Raw genomic sequence first — 16,211 nt, forward strand, 5'->3', positions numbered from 1 at the left:
CTCCTTAATCCCACAAGACGAATCGTTGGCATCTCACGGAAAATTTCATTTTCTCCTGGCATAAACGGAAGATAATAAAAGTAAGCGCCTAACGCTTAACATATTGCCCGTGATACAACATCGAAGATCACTTCTGATCTATAGTAAGCAGCTTATCTGGTATTAGAGGGGAGGTGTCAGCTACCTTCGCTTCTTTGCCGCGTTGCTTTTCTCAAGCCACTCCGTTTACGCCACATCGAGAAATTGATTGATCCTGGTAAAGCTTGTTCTTTCCGCAATTGGCCATGCGGACGTTCACTTCTTAAAGTTGCTGCTTCTATGCGTATAAAAGGGATAAGACAGTAGTTAAGCTGATCTTGATGAACGACGTCCCGTAAGTAAGATGAAAACTCTGTAGCGCAAAGACCGATGTGAGGTTCTTTGATAAGAAAAATTGAATAACCGTACAATGCTATTAATAATAAATGTGCAGTAAATATAGTATAAAATACGAAAATGTGACACAAACAAGGTTACCTATTTGTAACACTTAAGCGGAGATTCGAGATATTTTATAAAGTATAATTATAAAGTAGTATAAAATTATGAAATATGTAGTACTATTGATAAACTGTGAAAGGTGTATATACGAGAATAAAATTTCTATGCAATTTATCACACTGAAGATCTATACAATACACAAATAACAGTCAGTATTTTAAGAGCTAACAAAATCGTTGATCATGCAAATACACAATCTCTAGTAACGAGTTTTTTTCATAATATTTTCAGAAACAAGCAGTAAATAGTATAAACATATAGAATTGTAAGATAACAAAGTGCACATAATAATATGTCACTTGCATTGAGAAATTTATAATAAATACTTATACATTATATACATAATAAACACAAGGAAATAATTAGATCCTTTTCTATAGAAATAGCTATATGCAACATCTCCATAAATTATCCAATCAAAGAAAAGAAAATTTTTCATTTCAAAGGGTATTCAGACGGTAGACATGACTTTATCGTTGGAACAATGGAGAATATGCAACGTGCAGAGAAACTGAGAGGAAAGAAGTTGAAGAATGTAAAGCATCAGGATCACTCGTCGTCGGGATCAGAAATTTCAAGCCCCGGCTCAGATCTCTCGAAAGATTGCAAACGTAGCAATTCATTTTGTATAAACGGAAGACGTTAACGGTAAAAATTTATGGAATGCCTAAAAATGTTTAAATGTTCTCGAGATATCTTATATGATATCCATGTGCGTCTGAATATCATATTATCTCCAAATGATTGTTTTTGAACAAAAGAAAATTAGAAACATTGTGTCGTATGTCATTGAGTAAACTATATATATATATATATATATATATATATATATATATATATATATATATTGTGGCTTGTAAAGCTCCAATGTTCTCAACTTGTCGAACCAGACAGACAGTTTATATGGTAGAAGTATAATGATTTTCCCCATTAGTATATGATTTCTCATTCGAATAATGAGAGTTCACGTTGAGATATAAGTGGATTCAATAGGCAGGAATTTAGTTAATTGCACACTAGCTAAAATTTCATTCGAATAAACGGTGTTCAGATAAATGAAGTTACAAAAAGAGCATGCCATTGTTGAAACGTTTCAATGATATCGAACAATATCGAGCAGAAAATATCGAAGTTCTTATAATTCATCGTTTGTTATTTCTCCCCCTTTTTCGTATATATTCTTCTGTCGATTTAATGTGTATCACTATGGGAATAGGAATAAAAATGACTGTTTACAGTTTTTATAGTTACGCTTCACGACCGTCCATTACGTGTATAACATGTTTTTTCGCCTTGGTGACTTTCAATAGAATATACGTACAACCATACAGAGGTTTGTCCATTCCACTGTTTATTCAAAGCTCGATCGAGGGCCAGTTAAAAGAAGCGAACAGACACACTTTTTCAAATAGTTTAACTTCCCCGTCACCAAGCGCGTTTCCGGCTTTCGTAGTGATCACCTAGAGAAATACGATTCGATGATACAAATAAGAGCAATGATTTCATAGAATCGCAGGATACCGACGAGCGGCCGTTCTTTTGCGATTTCAATTTCACATTGAAAGGTGGCTCGTCTAATTTCATTACCCAAAAACACTGTTTCGTATCGTCTGCAGCCACAGCCCGGGCAAATAAAAAACGGAAAAGGGTACTTTCTGGCTGGCGAAACAATGAGCAACGCTGTAACAATTTCGCTGGTAAAACGCTTGCACCGTATGCACGTTGCACACTTCCCCGTGTTACTTTCAATAATTAAAAACTGCTGCAACAAGTTCAACACCCTGAACGAGCCACCGAGAAAATCTAAAATTCTAAAGCATCCCGCGGCGCTTGGTTCCGCGCGTATTTCTCCGCCCTTTTATTTCCTAAATTTCACCTTTTCTACCGGCGCAACGATGCCGAACGATGCTGTTGCACTTGGTAAAAATTGCCAAACGACCGATTCCACAGTACGTTATTTTTCTGACGGCGTGCTCGCTGACGGTTCACGCACACGGACGCACGCATCGACGTACATATATGCCTACAGAGAGCCGCGTCCATCCGTCAGCTCGCCCGAGTGTTTATTCAGAATGACGCGGAATATGGAGGGGTGACTATAGGGAGCGAAAGGCCAGCGGTGGAGAGCATGAGAGGAGGGTCGCTCAGCGAAGGGAGTTGGGGAGTGAGTTAGAGGGTTGCTTGGAACTGCACTCGCCCTTGGGCGTGTAATTACGCGCTTCGTTTCTCGAAAGCCTCCAGGGTCAACGCAAACGCGAACTGCTAGCCACGTTATAGAGAATGCTCTCCTTCTCTTCTGTTCTCTTTACAACTACGCCGATTCTTTCCTTCCCCCATTCTGTTTTACGTTTGAATGCCTTCTCCTTGTCTCCCACGCACATCCTGCTACCTCTCAGCACGATATTCGCAATCATCATCGGTCGAGTCAGCCCGTATCGCGTCCTTTCACTTTCCTCTTTAGTGTTAATTTTTGCTTTGACACGAACCCTAGTCAAATTAGTCCACGCAAGGGTTATATAACTAAATTGATTTTTGCGAGTGATTATGAATGCAAATTAAGTGGTCTCCTAATTATTAGATCGATCGAACTTGGAGTACACCGGGCCACAAAGTACTTAGGCTTGTCGGAAATTTACCGTAAATATGATCAACAGATATACGCTTAATCGATGCAACGTAAACTCTCTGTTTGATTCGCTCAATATTTAGAGTTTCTCAATTCACATGATTTACATAATATACCACCTCGGGGAATTGTGTTACGCATATAAAATAACGTAGCTTGTTGTACGCTGTTTCGATAAATACAGGGGCGATGGTAACGTAAACGTGCCGTGGGAATATGTTATATGTTACATACAAAAGAGAAAAAGATTGCGGCATGAATACGCGTTTACCTTTAAATACAATTCAATTTCCTGGAAGAATCGTCGAGGTCTTATTTTGTTGACGATACAGTATAGTACCAGATGTATGTACGTTAAAATCAAAGCTACCTCGTACATTTGCAACTCTGCATTTGCAACGTTAATTATGTATTTGACTATGAAGCTTAATTAACCGTTTAATTAATATAATGCACGTGACATTAATTGCACGCGACTTAACCGTTTAGCTGTGGACGTCGTTTAACCGAATGACGCGATGCTTGCGTATATTGCGACAGAATGGACCGTTAAATGCGCAAGCTTCTTCTTCACGTACATGTGTATTCTTTGTTTGATTCTTTTTGCACCTTTCACGTACGGTTTCTTATATCAATGTAAAAATGAATCAACAACTGTATAAACGTACAAAGCTGCGAGCAGAAAGTGAAACTTTATCAAGAAGCATAAGATTTAGTTTCAAATGTAAAAAGTGATACGAATCGTTATTAATCTTACGACTGTGTTGTTTTTAATAATCAATCGTTCGATCTTTTAAATCTTTGTCGTACACAGAAACGGCAATACGAATAATACGAAGATTATCGTCTATATTCTTTTTACTGATGAAATATGGAAGAGAAATTAAAGCTATAAATAAAACAGACATTTGTAACATTTTCCTTTTTGCAACAAAATCCATAATTTCGGAAATTGTCGAAATGCGAAGGTTTAATAAAGTTGCAAATATTATACCGAAATATTACGTTACTAATGGTACATCCATCACGCTAAAATTTGTTTGATCAGTTTATTTTGTTCAATCTTGCTTTTCAACGTTGCGTTCACTTCCTGTTTTTAACAGTGTATTTTGCTTGTTTATAAAGGGAAGTATCGAAGATTCGATTACGGTGTGTATCCTTTCTCGTCGTTATTTCACTTTCCACCTACATCGTATAATTTCCTGAAGTTTGTGGAAATTAAAATATTTACTGCACAATACAATGTTGCGTGGGTATTAGTTCTTCGTATTGTTTCACCACTTGGTTCACAATGGGTTAAACGAGAAACGCAATTATATTTATCTGTAATGAAATGTTTCTATACTTTACACTTAGAGAATCAGAAATAAAGAGTCAAACGGGGAAAGACTCTATTTGTTTAAAACTTTAGAATTGTCTATCTTAACTGGCCCTAAAATCCTTGATCTACGCTACTTATTCACCTTGAACTCTCACAAATAATATAAGTTTACAATACTACAACTTACATTGACATTGATAAGTTCATCAATTCGCGTTTAAGCGTGCAGTTTTGCTAAAAGGAGGTGCATGAATTATCACGTTACTTGCAAAATTAAGAAATTATGCTGTAGAAAAGAACCGATATACGTCGTTCGTTACATGGGATGATCCTCATACAACTTTAAATTATTGGTGTTAAATTCGCGAAACTAGATGACTGCCATTGTGGCTAAACGGGTATTGAACATAAAATTAAAACGTTTTAACCCAAAAACAGCAATATTTCGTAATTGTGTCGTAAACTCCAACAATGGAAGCGATATCAGGATACGATCACGATATTGCATAATAAACTATGCTATCTAGTCCAATGTCCATAAATCTCAACAATGCACAAGACTAGATACTACACCGATATATTTTAAGTATAAATGCTTGTCAAATATCGAAAGATTATTACGCTAATAATTATCATGCTTGCGTTTTCCTTACATCGCGTTTAGATTTGTCAATCTAAACATTGAAAATTTTTCTTCCATAAAAATAAAAATTTTGAGAACAAACAATCAAGATCAAAATTCCATCTAAATCTACACTTAAGTTAACCGTTAAAGGAGTCGATATTATCGGGTACATTTTCATTTTCCGTGACTAAAAGATGACACAAATTCTAAAATTAAAACTAGGAGCGAAATAATTTTAGAAATATCAAAGGACGTTACAGCGTACTATCACGAAGATCTAATGGTCCATCTTAAATGTAATTTGAAACGACGTACTGATTTAACATCCGGATCAAGGTAAATCAGTTGCTAATAATTTAACCGTGGACCGTTTCCCTAGCCACCTAACAATACGAATATCAATCCGAAGGTAACTACCACACGGTAGAACTTTGCGTAGCTTTTGACAATCCTGCGCATAATTCCCGAAGCAACGAGGCAACGGGCGTACCTTGCAAAGTCGAATCTGAAGGCAAACGCTGGCAGGTATGTTTTGCTTAGAGAGAACATAATGTATATGCTGGCTGTGGGTTTAAGGATAACGGGCAGGATTGGCCGAAGGGGCAGTAACGTCGGAACAACTGCTGCGACTTCCAGACCTAGAGAGTAGTAGCTCTAGTCCGCTCAGGTTACCGCAACATGCCGACGGCCTCTTGAGTCTGGACATCCTGGGAGTTTAGCAGGACGATACGCTACACCTTTCCCTTGGCCGGGTATGTTCGCGCTGCTGTTCTGTCCATTTCTCCGCGCCGTCTCTGTGTTTGCTCACAAAGCTTGCACAGAAAGGGAGAGGTTAATTAATTAACGAGTTTTTACTTAGGCCACGGTAGACCAAGCGAGGCCAACCCGGTCCGCTCCCGTTTGTTTGTTGTATCCTCGGCTTGTTGGTAACTGTTAGTCATTTATGTAAACGTAATTTGGAAGAGGTTGGGTGGCACTAGCCGCAGGCCACATTCCGCGCTAAATCAAACATAGCTATATTCCAACGGCCGAGCGCCACACGGACGAGCCGTGAGAGCTTAATGCTTCGAAAGCGTACGAAGGGTCGCGACGAACACGAATCCCGTGCCACCAGAAACTTTATGACCCACGGGGCAATACTATGCACTCGAGGGAAATGTTACTTCATCCTATCACTCGTATTCCTAGAAACCAATCTCACGCTAGAAGCTGATCGCCCAATCACGCGGCCTGTGTTCCTTCTTCGTCATCCTTTACGACTTTCCCTTTTCCCCTCGTTTTTTGTTGATCGGCTAATGGACAAGGGTAACTTCTCAACCAGTTGTGTTACTGCGTTTACTGTTGATGGTGTTGAGTAGATTGGAGTTTGGGTGGTTAACATTGTATATACTTAGGGTCTCGGTTATTCGAGATAAGATAAATTAAGGGGTTACGTCAGGAGATGTTTAGAATTCGCGTAAAATTAAATGGAAGGGAACTATAAGTTGCTAATCTTATATTTTCGTTAAAACACAGAAGAATAGCATGCAGAATAAAAGAATAAAATGTGCAAGCAAGAATAAAATGCAGAAGATAGCTTAAAATACAGAAGAAGCAAAACAATCGTAGGTAAATGATCTCTGCAGTCCTTTTGTTGTCTATTAATTCGAAGATTATATTGTTATATAATTTTAGAAAATTGTACGTATTAAAGTCTTTTTTTTTTATTCCGGATGATTCTGACTAGATGACAGCTGCATACATTTTATCCGTCATAGCTGTCACGTCACTAGTTCATCGTCGATCAATTGAATCTCAATGCGCGACTAAAACATAGGACTGTAAAGTATACTAAAATGTTTCCAAACTACCTTGCTGTGTTATAAATTTGGATCAAATCTGGATGACAAAACTTTACTGGTTTGCAACCGATATGAAGAGTATATTTTGAATTACATTTGATGCTCGTGAAACAGTCCTGCGATATGTAATTCACGTAGTGAAGTTATTGAAGTTGCGGAAGTATCGTACCACAAATGAATATAGGATTCCCATGCTATACAAGCAAAGTCAAATCTTCTCGCGATTAAATTAAACGAGAATCCCTCTTCTTTATATTCATTACTACTAATCAGGTAATATTAGTATACATTAATATAATATTAATACAAGGATATCATTAACGCAAAAGTATTGATAGATTATTACAACATAATTAATAATATAATACATTGTTAATACAAATATTGCACATTGCAATGTTTTAATTATACTAATGTATTTTATTTACGATCTTATACTAATTGTACTTAAGCGTCTTTGAATATATGTCAAAAATTGGTTGCGAAATAAATTTGTTTCCTCGAACAAATTTTGAAAATTAGATATATCTTCGGAGAGAAGATTCATTAAGACACTTCCAAATCTTCTTTCAAGAAGACAGTTATTATTCTCCTGTAACTAATGATAAAAGAAGATACAATTAAGCCTAATTTCTTTTCCATAGTACGATCAATATAATTTGTTATATTATACTGCTATTTAATTAAACCAGAATGGTTTCACGTTACATTTATCAAACATGAGATATCCTACCAATATCTATCTCTAGCGATACCTATCACACCTACATATAGGTATGAATATCTAATAAGGTTATCTATCTCACCTCTACATCTAATAGGGTTAATAATAGCTATTAATTTAATAACTTGATTTCTACGATATTCGATATTGTATTCTTATCGTTCACGTATGGACATTACAGTAATTAATTACCTAAACTTATGTTAAATACCGCTATAAAAATACTGAATTATTATACGATATCCGTTTTTCTCGTAACCTTTATTATCGTTGGCAAAATAATCTAACAAGAGGAATTCGGCATTTCGAGCATTCAGAAAAATTTGAAACTTTACAGATACCGATAACGAAACCACATTTTTATACAATCAAAACTACCTCTCGGAACAATTTCTATTAATATAGATGCACTGTTTTGTACTTCTGCATAGAAATTCTAAATAGAAATATGATAATATTTATAGCAATAGCCACAAGTATATATAATAATAATATGTATATCAACGGAAGCATAAAATGAATGTATTATAGATATAATTAATATTTCACATATGAATTATGGTAATTATATTAATATTATTGTCATAAGTCGTATTAAATGTTGCGTAAACGGCAAACAGCTATGTCATATCCTTTTACCACATAACCTTCATTATTATTATTATAGGAAAAGTGACGCGAGAGTGATTATAGAAAGAGAAAGTATAACGGCAAGAAATCATAGACGATAAATCGATTACGTTTGGCAGCACAATGCGTACATAGGTTTAAAATGGATGCCGATCGTGGGAAGCTCGGTCTGGAGCAACATCAAGTGCCCCGTTGTATACGATTTCTCTCCCTGCCTTCTACTCTTTCTCCATGCCTCCTCTCCCTTGCTCACTTTCTCCCTTGCTCATTCCGTTCCCTTCTACATCATTCACTCTCTTTCACCCTCTCTTTTTATACATCTCCGTTCCTCCAGTGGCATTCACTTTATTTACGCGCGTAGAAACAAATACAGGTATATACGGTGTGGTACCATGGCCACCATAAAGGACTGTGCGCACCCATAAATCCCAATTACAGCTACCAATGGTGCAGGCTAGCGGCCGTGACACGCCGCAAAGTGCGGCCCGTCCATAAATTGTGCCGGGCCGGACGTACCGAATTTTCCATGCAATTTGAATAAGAGATACGCATTTGGGGAAATATGCACGTGCGCTCTCGCTTCTGTGCACGGACGTTCGTCCATCTGTGCTCTTCAATGCGCGTGGAATTTTCGAAGCCCACCACGTTCAAAGCGCTGCCGGGCTTATTGTTTGTACCGTACGGGTCCGGTATTATTTTCGAATAAATTCGAATTCGGAAAAGGATCCCTGTGCACGTACCCATCGATTGACTCTCAGGTTTCAGCCCGCGGGCCGTGGCTTGAATTTCTCCGTAAACCGCACGAAAATCATTCCCCGTTTTATTTTTTTCTTTTTTCTTTTTTGGTTCCCAGGTTCTTTATTTTTGTTCCTTGATGGAACAACGGCTGTAGAAGTTATCAGGATAGCAATCGTCGAACAGCGAGATTTATAAAAAGATTTTTGAAAAGTGTCTTGTTTATTTTGTTTAGTCTTAAACAAAAAGTCTTCTTAAAGTCTTTCGCCGCTGAAATCCTGTTAAGCTGCGGAATTTCACTACTCAAGCGTATGTCACGCAGTGGTTAAAATGTGTTTCGTGCGTTCAAAGTGTCCCTAATGTTTAAAATAGTTTATCGTTTAGTTTTAATTACCAGAGGTAATATGGATTACATTACACAGAACTATTCGAGACTCGTTTTTGCTTAGAAAACTGATGTTGCTGAAAAGTTTGTTAGGTCTCATTTATTTTCACTATTCCATTAACAATTCTCAATGCGTTTCAAAGCATTTATCGGAAACTGAGTAATTGAATCATTTAATATTCAACGTTAACTTTTACTCGACCCATATATTTTTATTGCGTATCAATATTTTGATGTTTTACGTATATTTATTAGCAAATTTGTCAGCAAAAAGCCGGAAAAACAAATACACATCGTTTGAGCTAGCTTTTATTGTTTAATTTTTCTCGGCTTTGTACTTGTTTCAATTGGCAAAACGTTTGACCGTATTTCCGAAAAATGAAAAAGGTGTAAAACGAAACGAGAGTTTTGCTTTTTCGTGAAATACATTCTCTCGCTTGATTCCGTTTCAGCAATATTTGTGAATAAAATTTATCGACCTTACCATACTCTAATTCTTTACCTCGAATAGCAGCATTCGCAGAAACCACAGGAGCTGCAACATTTTCGGGAATTTTGCTTTGTAATCCACTACGAAGTGTTAAGCGCTACACCCAAGAATTTCGCAATACAATTTGCTCCGAACAATGAGAATAAAACAAATGGAACAGCACCGCAAGGAATTAGAAGAACAAGGACTCTGACAGAATACATTTGCTTATTCATCACTTTATACATGGTATTTACTTGTTCCTTTTCATTCGCATTCTTTACACATTGATTATTCCATTCTTTTGCTTCAATTCATCTTGGATACGTATCCCTGATTTAACATGTATCGTTGCTTTCTCTTCTGATAGATACGAATAAACTATAATTCATGCTTAAGTCAATTCTCAAATTTTATTCATTTAAATAACGCTTCATCCTCTTACATTTTACTTTCTTTCGCTTATTTGCCTCTGCTGCATTCTTTGTGACACGTTCGAACGAATCTTTCTACTGTCAGAAAGTTTCCGAAACTTCGGTTAAATAAGAACGGATCGTTATCGATATGCGTGATTTTTCGTTTCAATTCTATTCGAAAGATTTTCCGAAAACAGTAACAGCCCATTTTTCAATTTTAACGATAGCGAAATTGGAAGGTAAATAATTTGAGAATCACGGCACAGGTGATCAATTTTTCACCATTTCGCTCTAACCATAACTGCATTTATTCTTGCGTTTAACAACAGAAGTTCCTTGCAAACGATCGCATTAGCGTAGAAAATCATTTCCTGCCAACGTTATCCGGTACGCGTAATTCTGCTGAGGTCACATAAGCACGGGCGTATTCATACGTACAGCTTATTACTTGTTAATTCAGCAACTGTGGACGGAAGGATACGGCTTTGGGGTAAATATAGGGGAGCAAGCGAAGGTCCGAGATAAACTGTACGTTTGGCTTGTCACATAAGGCTGACCTGCGCGACAAAACATATCCACGCTCGCACATAGCCGCGTGTAGGTTAGTCCGCCTCATTAATGGTTAAAGCTAATGCCAGAGGCTCAGGACTAATGGAAATAATGCGACGACCCCTCTGATCTCGAACCACCGTACGCTCCTGAGGTACTTTCTACCGTAAAGTACCGCGAGGATACTGTATCATCCGATTTACAAGATTTCCAAAGTTCTTCCACTAGAAATTTTAATGGAAGCATCAATTTTATTTCAAGGTTTAACAAATTTTGGATTATACTTTCGAATGGAAACATTACGATTTGTATCGTATATGATATTTTTAGGATAATATTTGTTATTACGGTTAAGGTAATGTTTATTGCAGTACGTGCCACGAGGTATATGATAATAATCAAAGTAATCACATTTCGTGCATCAGGACAAACGAATTGACACAAGCACATGCGCAGCTGAAATTTCGACAAAGGTTGCATGATGAAACGATATTCTGTATGGTATGCACGCACATAGCAATAAAAATCTATCTTTGTATTACAATCACTTTCTTTATTATTTTCAATTATTTAATTAATATGACTAGGATTTTTGCACTTTTGAAACAATTTATATCGACGATTATAATTTCACGTTATTAACTAACAAAGAATCAGGTTTTAGATGATTTTGCGAAATATGCTGATCATAACTCGTTACGCATCTCGTTGTTAGAAAATATATGTAACTAAATACATGTATAACTTTAATGCAAATCACAGTCGTAACGGGGGCTGCACTTAGTACCTAAAAAAAATGTGGTAGTTTTTTCGCTTTCATGACGTAGAATCAGGTCGAAAGAGGGTCGGAACATGCGAGAACTCCAAAAGTAATGGCAGCCTCGCCGGGATTCACCGAGGAAAAATGATAATCTTGTCCCACATGCACAAGTATCCCTGCATCTTGGCGAGCAAGCGGACGCATAAATAACAAAGTGGATTTCCAGATTTTTCATATGAGGAACCTCTTCGTTTCTGGGGATTTATCGATCGCTCGGTTGGACCGCCACTCTGCGCCACAGCCAAAAGAAAAGAAGCCAGCCAATTGTATATTTCGATCGGAGTAAAATAATGTGCCTCGGGCACAGAAGCCACTAACAGCCTCGTATGAAAATTGATTTTCGTTCGTCCATTCTAGCGCCGATTCCCCTTCTCGCTCGATATTTTATACGCGCAACGATTTGAATAATACCGTTCTCCCTCATAGTCGTTCCTTTATTTATACATAATGAAACGTTCAAGGCACGACGATAGCCCACACCGGAATAAATATTTGTTACTCGTAATAACGTTAATTGCAATCTCGTAGTTGACGATCATTTGTTTTGTACGAAACGGACGAAAAAGTCGAACTATGAGCATTTTTAACTTAATCGAAAATCGCCGTTCGTATCAGCAGCGAACGAGAATACCGCGCAGTTGGATCGAAATTAATTAACCGGTATTAAAACGCATGGGACAACGTTTGTTTAAGCAAATGCGTAACAAACGATAACCATCGATGAAAGCACGCGTGTACGTTTGAATCGTAACAAAAGCGAAATACACGCGTCACCATGGAATATAATTCACCGGCATGGTAAAACGTAAGTTAACGCTTATGTTGAATCTCTGTTCCATAATCGCTGCGCGAAATCGACGAGTATAAATCAAATTGCACGGTCTGCGTGATATTTAGTCGCTTCGTAATTCATGTTGGCAAATTAGATGGCAATCTGTCTGACGTTAGCGAAAACACAAAAGAGCAGTAAGCACGCGTAAACTTGGAAATAAATTAACGAACTATTCGGCCGCCATGGCAAACACAAGAAAAAGGTTGCCCGTGCCGCGTTTTCCCTGTAAAGTGGAATCGCATGCTCTGCGCAGAAGTTACAATTAAACACAAATATTGAATTTACGTTTAGAATTTTAAATTACTTTTGAAACTTTAGGTCGAGCCGGACAAAGGCAGAATATTGAGCTTGATGCAGGAAAATGGACGTAGCTCTGTTTATCTTTATCAAATTTAACATGAAACCACTTACATCGCGTTAAATAGCAAAACGTAATAATTGTGAATATTTCGCATGAAAAATAGCAAAGTACCGGTGCCATTCAGTTGGCGTAGGAAAAATTTATCTTCGTAATTATAGTTGTACGATGGACTTGAGAAAATTGAAAACGTCATAAGGTGTCGTAAGAATCTTAACGTACAGTTACATTGGTTCTTTCTATTTCAAGCTGCATTGTTGTATTATGTGTACAATGTACATGTCATATAATTTTGCAGGTTGCTGGCTAAGTGGCACGAGACGAACATCGAACATCTTCTTTAATCATCGTAATCAGTCTCTGATTTTCTTAACCAAACTCGAAAACTAATGCTACATAGAATTTACCTATAATCGTATTACGTTCTTTACTCGCTTTAATATGTAGCTTTACCTTAAAGTATGAACGTGAATTTATGAATCGCTCGGTATGGCGATATCGTCAAGATATAAAAGTTAAGATAAAACCGAGATTGTATACCATTTTACCTGTAAAATTCTGAATAAATGACCCGATGTTTCCTTATGATGACTATGAAAGCTGCTTAACGTAAAAGTAAACGAATTCTTGGAAAACAGCACTACTGTACTATATAATAAATGAAGTAGACGCTGGCGATGATAACGGGTTACAACGTAAAGGATGTCTACGGTCGATAGGGGACGAAGCAGAGAGTCGAGCGATCATGCTGATCCTTTTCGTTGGTCCGTACTATTGAAGCGGATAGCGTATCGGTATAGATCGAGTATATAAAGTACTAACGATGAGTCTGTAACGGCTTTGCGACGAGATCTATAAAGTTATTCGTGCACGTGAGCAACTGCCGACTAACGGATCGCGTTTATTACGAGCCATAGCGCAACAAAGCACCCCCGACGCGATCCATCTAACCGTTCCTAAGGTTAAGGGGTATTGCATTAATGGTTGCACGGTGATCGCTGATCAGGAGGGTCGCAGGTTCTACGGCTCTAAGTGCGCATAGGCTGATATATTTCCTGGGAAAGAACGTTAAGTGACTGACTGGTTATAGTGGACAGAAGGTGTGTCGGACAGGTTGGAACGCGTTTGAAAAATTTATGTTAATTGCTATAATATAATGGTTTAATTGGTAATGGTATTATAGGCTTGTACCGTATTAAGATGTACCTTCTGAAGTATCGTATTTAGCTCGCACGTGCTGTTACTCGAGATGGATTTTTTTGAAAGATTATAGTTCTACTTGAGCGTTATAAAAATTTATGAATAGCTTCTACTTTGGACTTTAGAAAGGGATAAATATGGGTGAAAGTCTTTGTTATTTAAAATAGAAAATACATTAATGACTGCTAATAGATAAATTTATTGAAATGTTCTTTTCTGAAATACATAAAAGACACGTATTTTTCGATGATATGTAATTTATTTATCATACGCATAAAGGGTATACTACTTCATGTTTGATATAAGAAATTTGGTGTATCGCGTTTCTATCTGAATGTATACAATACGTTTACGGGTATAAATGCTGTCGCAACATTTTATCAATTGTGAAACTCAAAATCTCCGAAGAACACTTGCGCGTTCAGAAATCTATATTCAAACTGGTGAATCTGTTGCTCGAAAATTGCAGAGCACTTTTTCCCCTTTTTCCTCTTCTACTGCCCTCTGGTCCTATCCTAACCATCCCTACGGCGCAACGGCGGAAATGCGTTGTGAAATATTTAATCCAGTCTACTCCCGATCACCCCTAGCAACAAACCTCTCTCGCTTATTCTCGCCCTCTTTAGTCTTTCTCTCTCAACAGATTCGATGCCAGGCTCTGAACATCCGGTACTCTACATTATTAAATACGCGACACCGACCTCTGGTTGCTCTGATTTTATGGGATATCCGTGAACGAAATAACTTGTCGTTCATGATTCCTTCGTCTTCACCTGTCAATAGTATCAACTTACCTCGAGATAGTTGCATAAGTCTGGCAAAAGTTTATGGAAAGGTTCACTTCCCGTTGAAGCTGCTTATCTCATTGGCTAAAAGTAATTAATGGGAATTCGAGAAATTTCAACAGCATAGATATATTTAAAAGGAGAAGGAACGATAGAAATTAAACTGAAAAAGGCTATCTTCGGAAAGATGAAAAGAAGTTGTAAGACAATGATACTTATTGTTAGTTTCATTTCAAAGTATAATTATCTTACAACATCGTAGCTATAATAACCTTGCCTCCTTTCTCAGAACAGTCTAACAAAATTTCTATAATTGAACAAACTTTATGTTAACAAACGTTATGTTCATAGGTATCTGAAACGTAGATGCAGTGCATTACATGGAATTCCCGAGAAAATGGCCGAAAAGTCATTTAAGTTAAAACGAACAATAAAGTGTCGTCGGGTAACCGGCAGGAAATCACGAATTAGACAAACTTTCTCAATTACTAAGATCTACCGCATAATTACAGGGAGCAGTAGTATATCCGGTTCTATCCGTTCGTTCTTAATGAAGCTGTGCCTATTAACTCGTCAAATGAGCGGGCCGCCGCTACGTAACTGTGTTGTATGCCGTTGTAAAACTAGGCTTTCACGTTCCAGGCTTTTCTTATTTATGTCATGGCGCGCGGGAGTATGCAATAGGATTACCAATCCCTGTTCGCGTTGGCACACATTATAGCAAGCAGAAACATGGAAAAAAAAGGGGCGGGCAAGGGGCTAGGTGAACGTATGCTCGCAGTGACTAATACGCTCGTGATTGATTATGTTCCTTATCCGGAGTTTTATTAAAATTTTTAATTACTCCGTGGATATTCCACACGATCGATGATAACGCGTTTGAATTACGATAAACCGGCCGCAGTTTCCCCACGCGTGTCCGTTTGTCGCATAGTTATTATTTCTAAGCTGACCTTACGCAATGCGTGAATCATATCAGGTATAAATTAACACCGTAACAGGGCTAATGGCGACTGGTTGGTCTGCAAGTTTCCGTTGTAATTCATTCGATACGAACGCGTATCGCTGCATTTTAAGGAGGACTTCGTGATTTCTGGAAATCAGAATTAATTCGAATGGTCGGTACGTGAGCAGGGCAGACGGAAACGGGTGAATCGGCTTATGAAAAATATTGTCGGACCGTAGCTTTTGGTTACGCGACGCGCATAAAGCTTTGTAACTCGCGAGAAGAAAAAAGAAAAAAAAAAACAAAAATACATCGCGCATCGAAGTAATTTCGCCGATTTAAATTCATTCCGTTGGCGCTCATATAAAATAGACGAAGGTGTGGTAATTAATGTTTGGCCGTTAACCTC

At 37.6% G+C, this 16,211-nt stretch overlaps 1 protein-coding gene across 7 annotated transcripts in view; it reads right to left on the reverse strand.

Annotated features, from left to right (window-relative positions):
• Window positions 1-16,211, reverse strand: part of LOC126919557 (nucleolysin TIAR-like) — a 583,207-nt gene that overhangs the window by 279,814 nt on the left and 287,182 nt on the right. The gene's annotated exons all lie outside the window — the stretch shown is intronic.

The sequence above is a fragment of the Bombus affinis genome, chromosome 8 (assembly GCF_024516045.1).
Source record: "Bombus affinis isolate iyBomAffi1 chromosome 8, iyBomAffi1.2, whole genome shotgun sequence".
NCBI lineage: Eukaryota > Metazoa > Arthropoda > Insecta > Hymenoptera > Apidae > Bombus > Bombus affinis.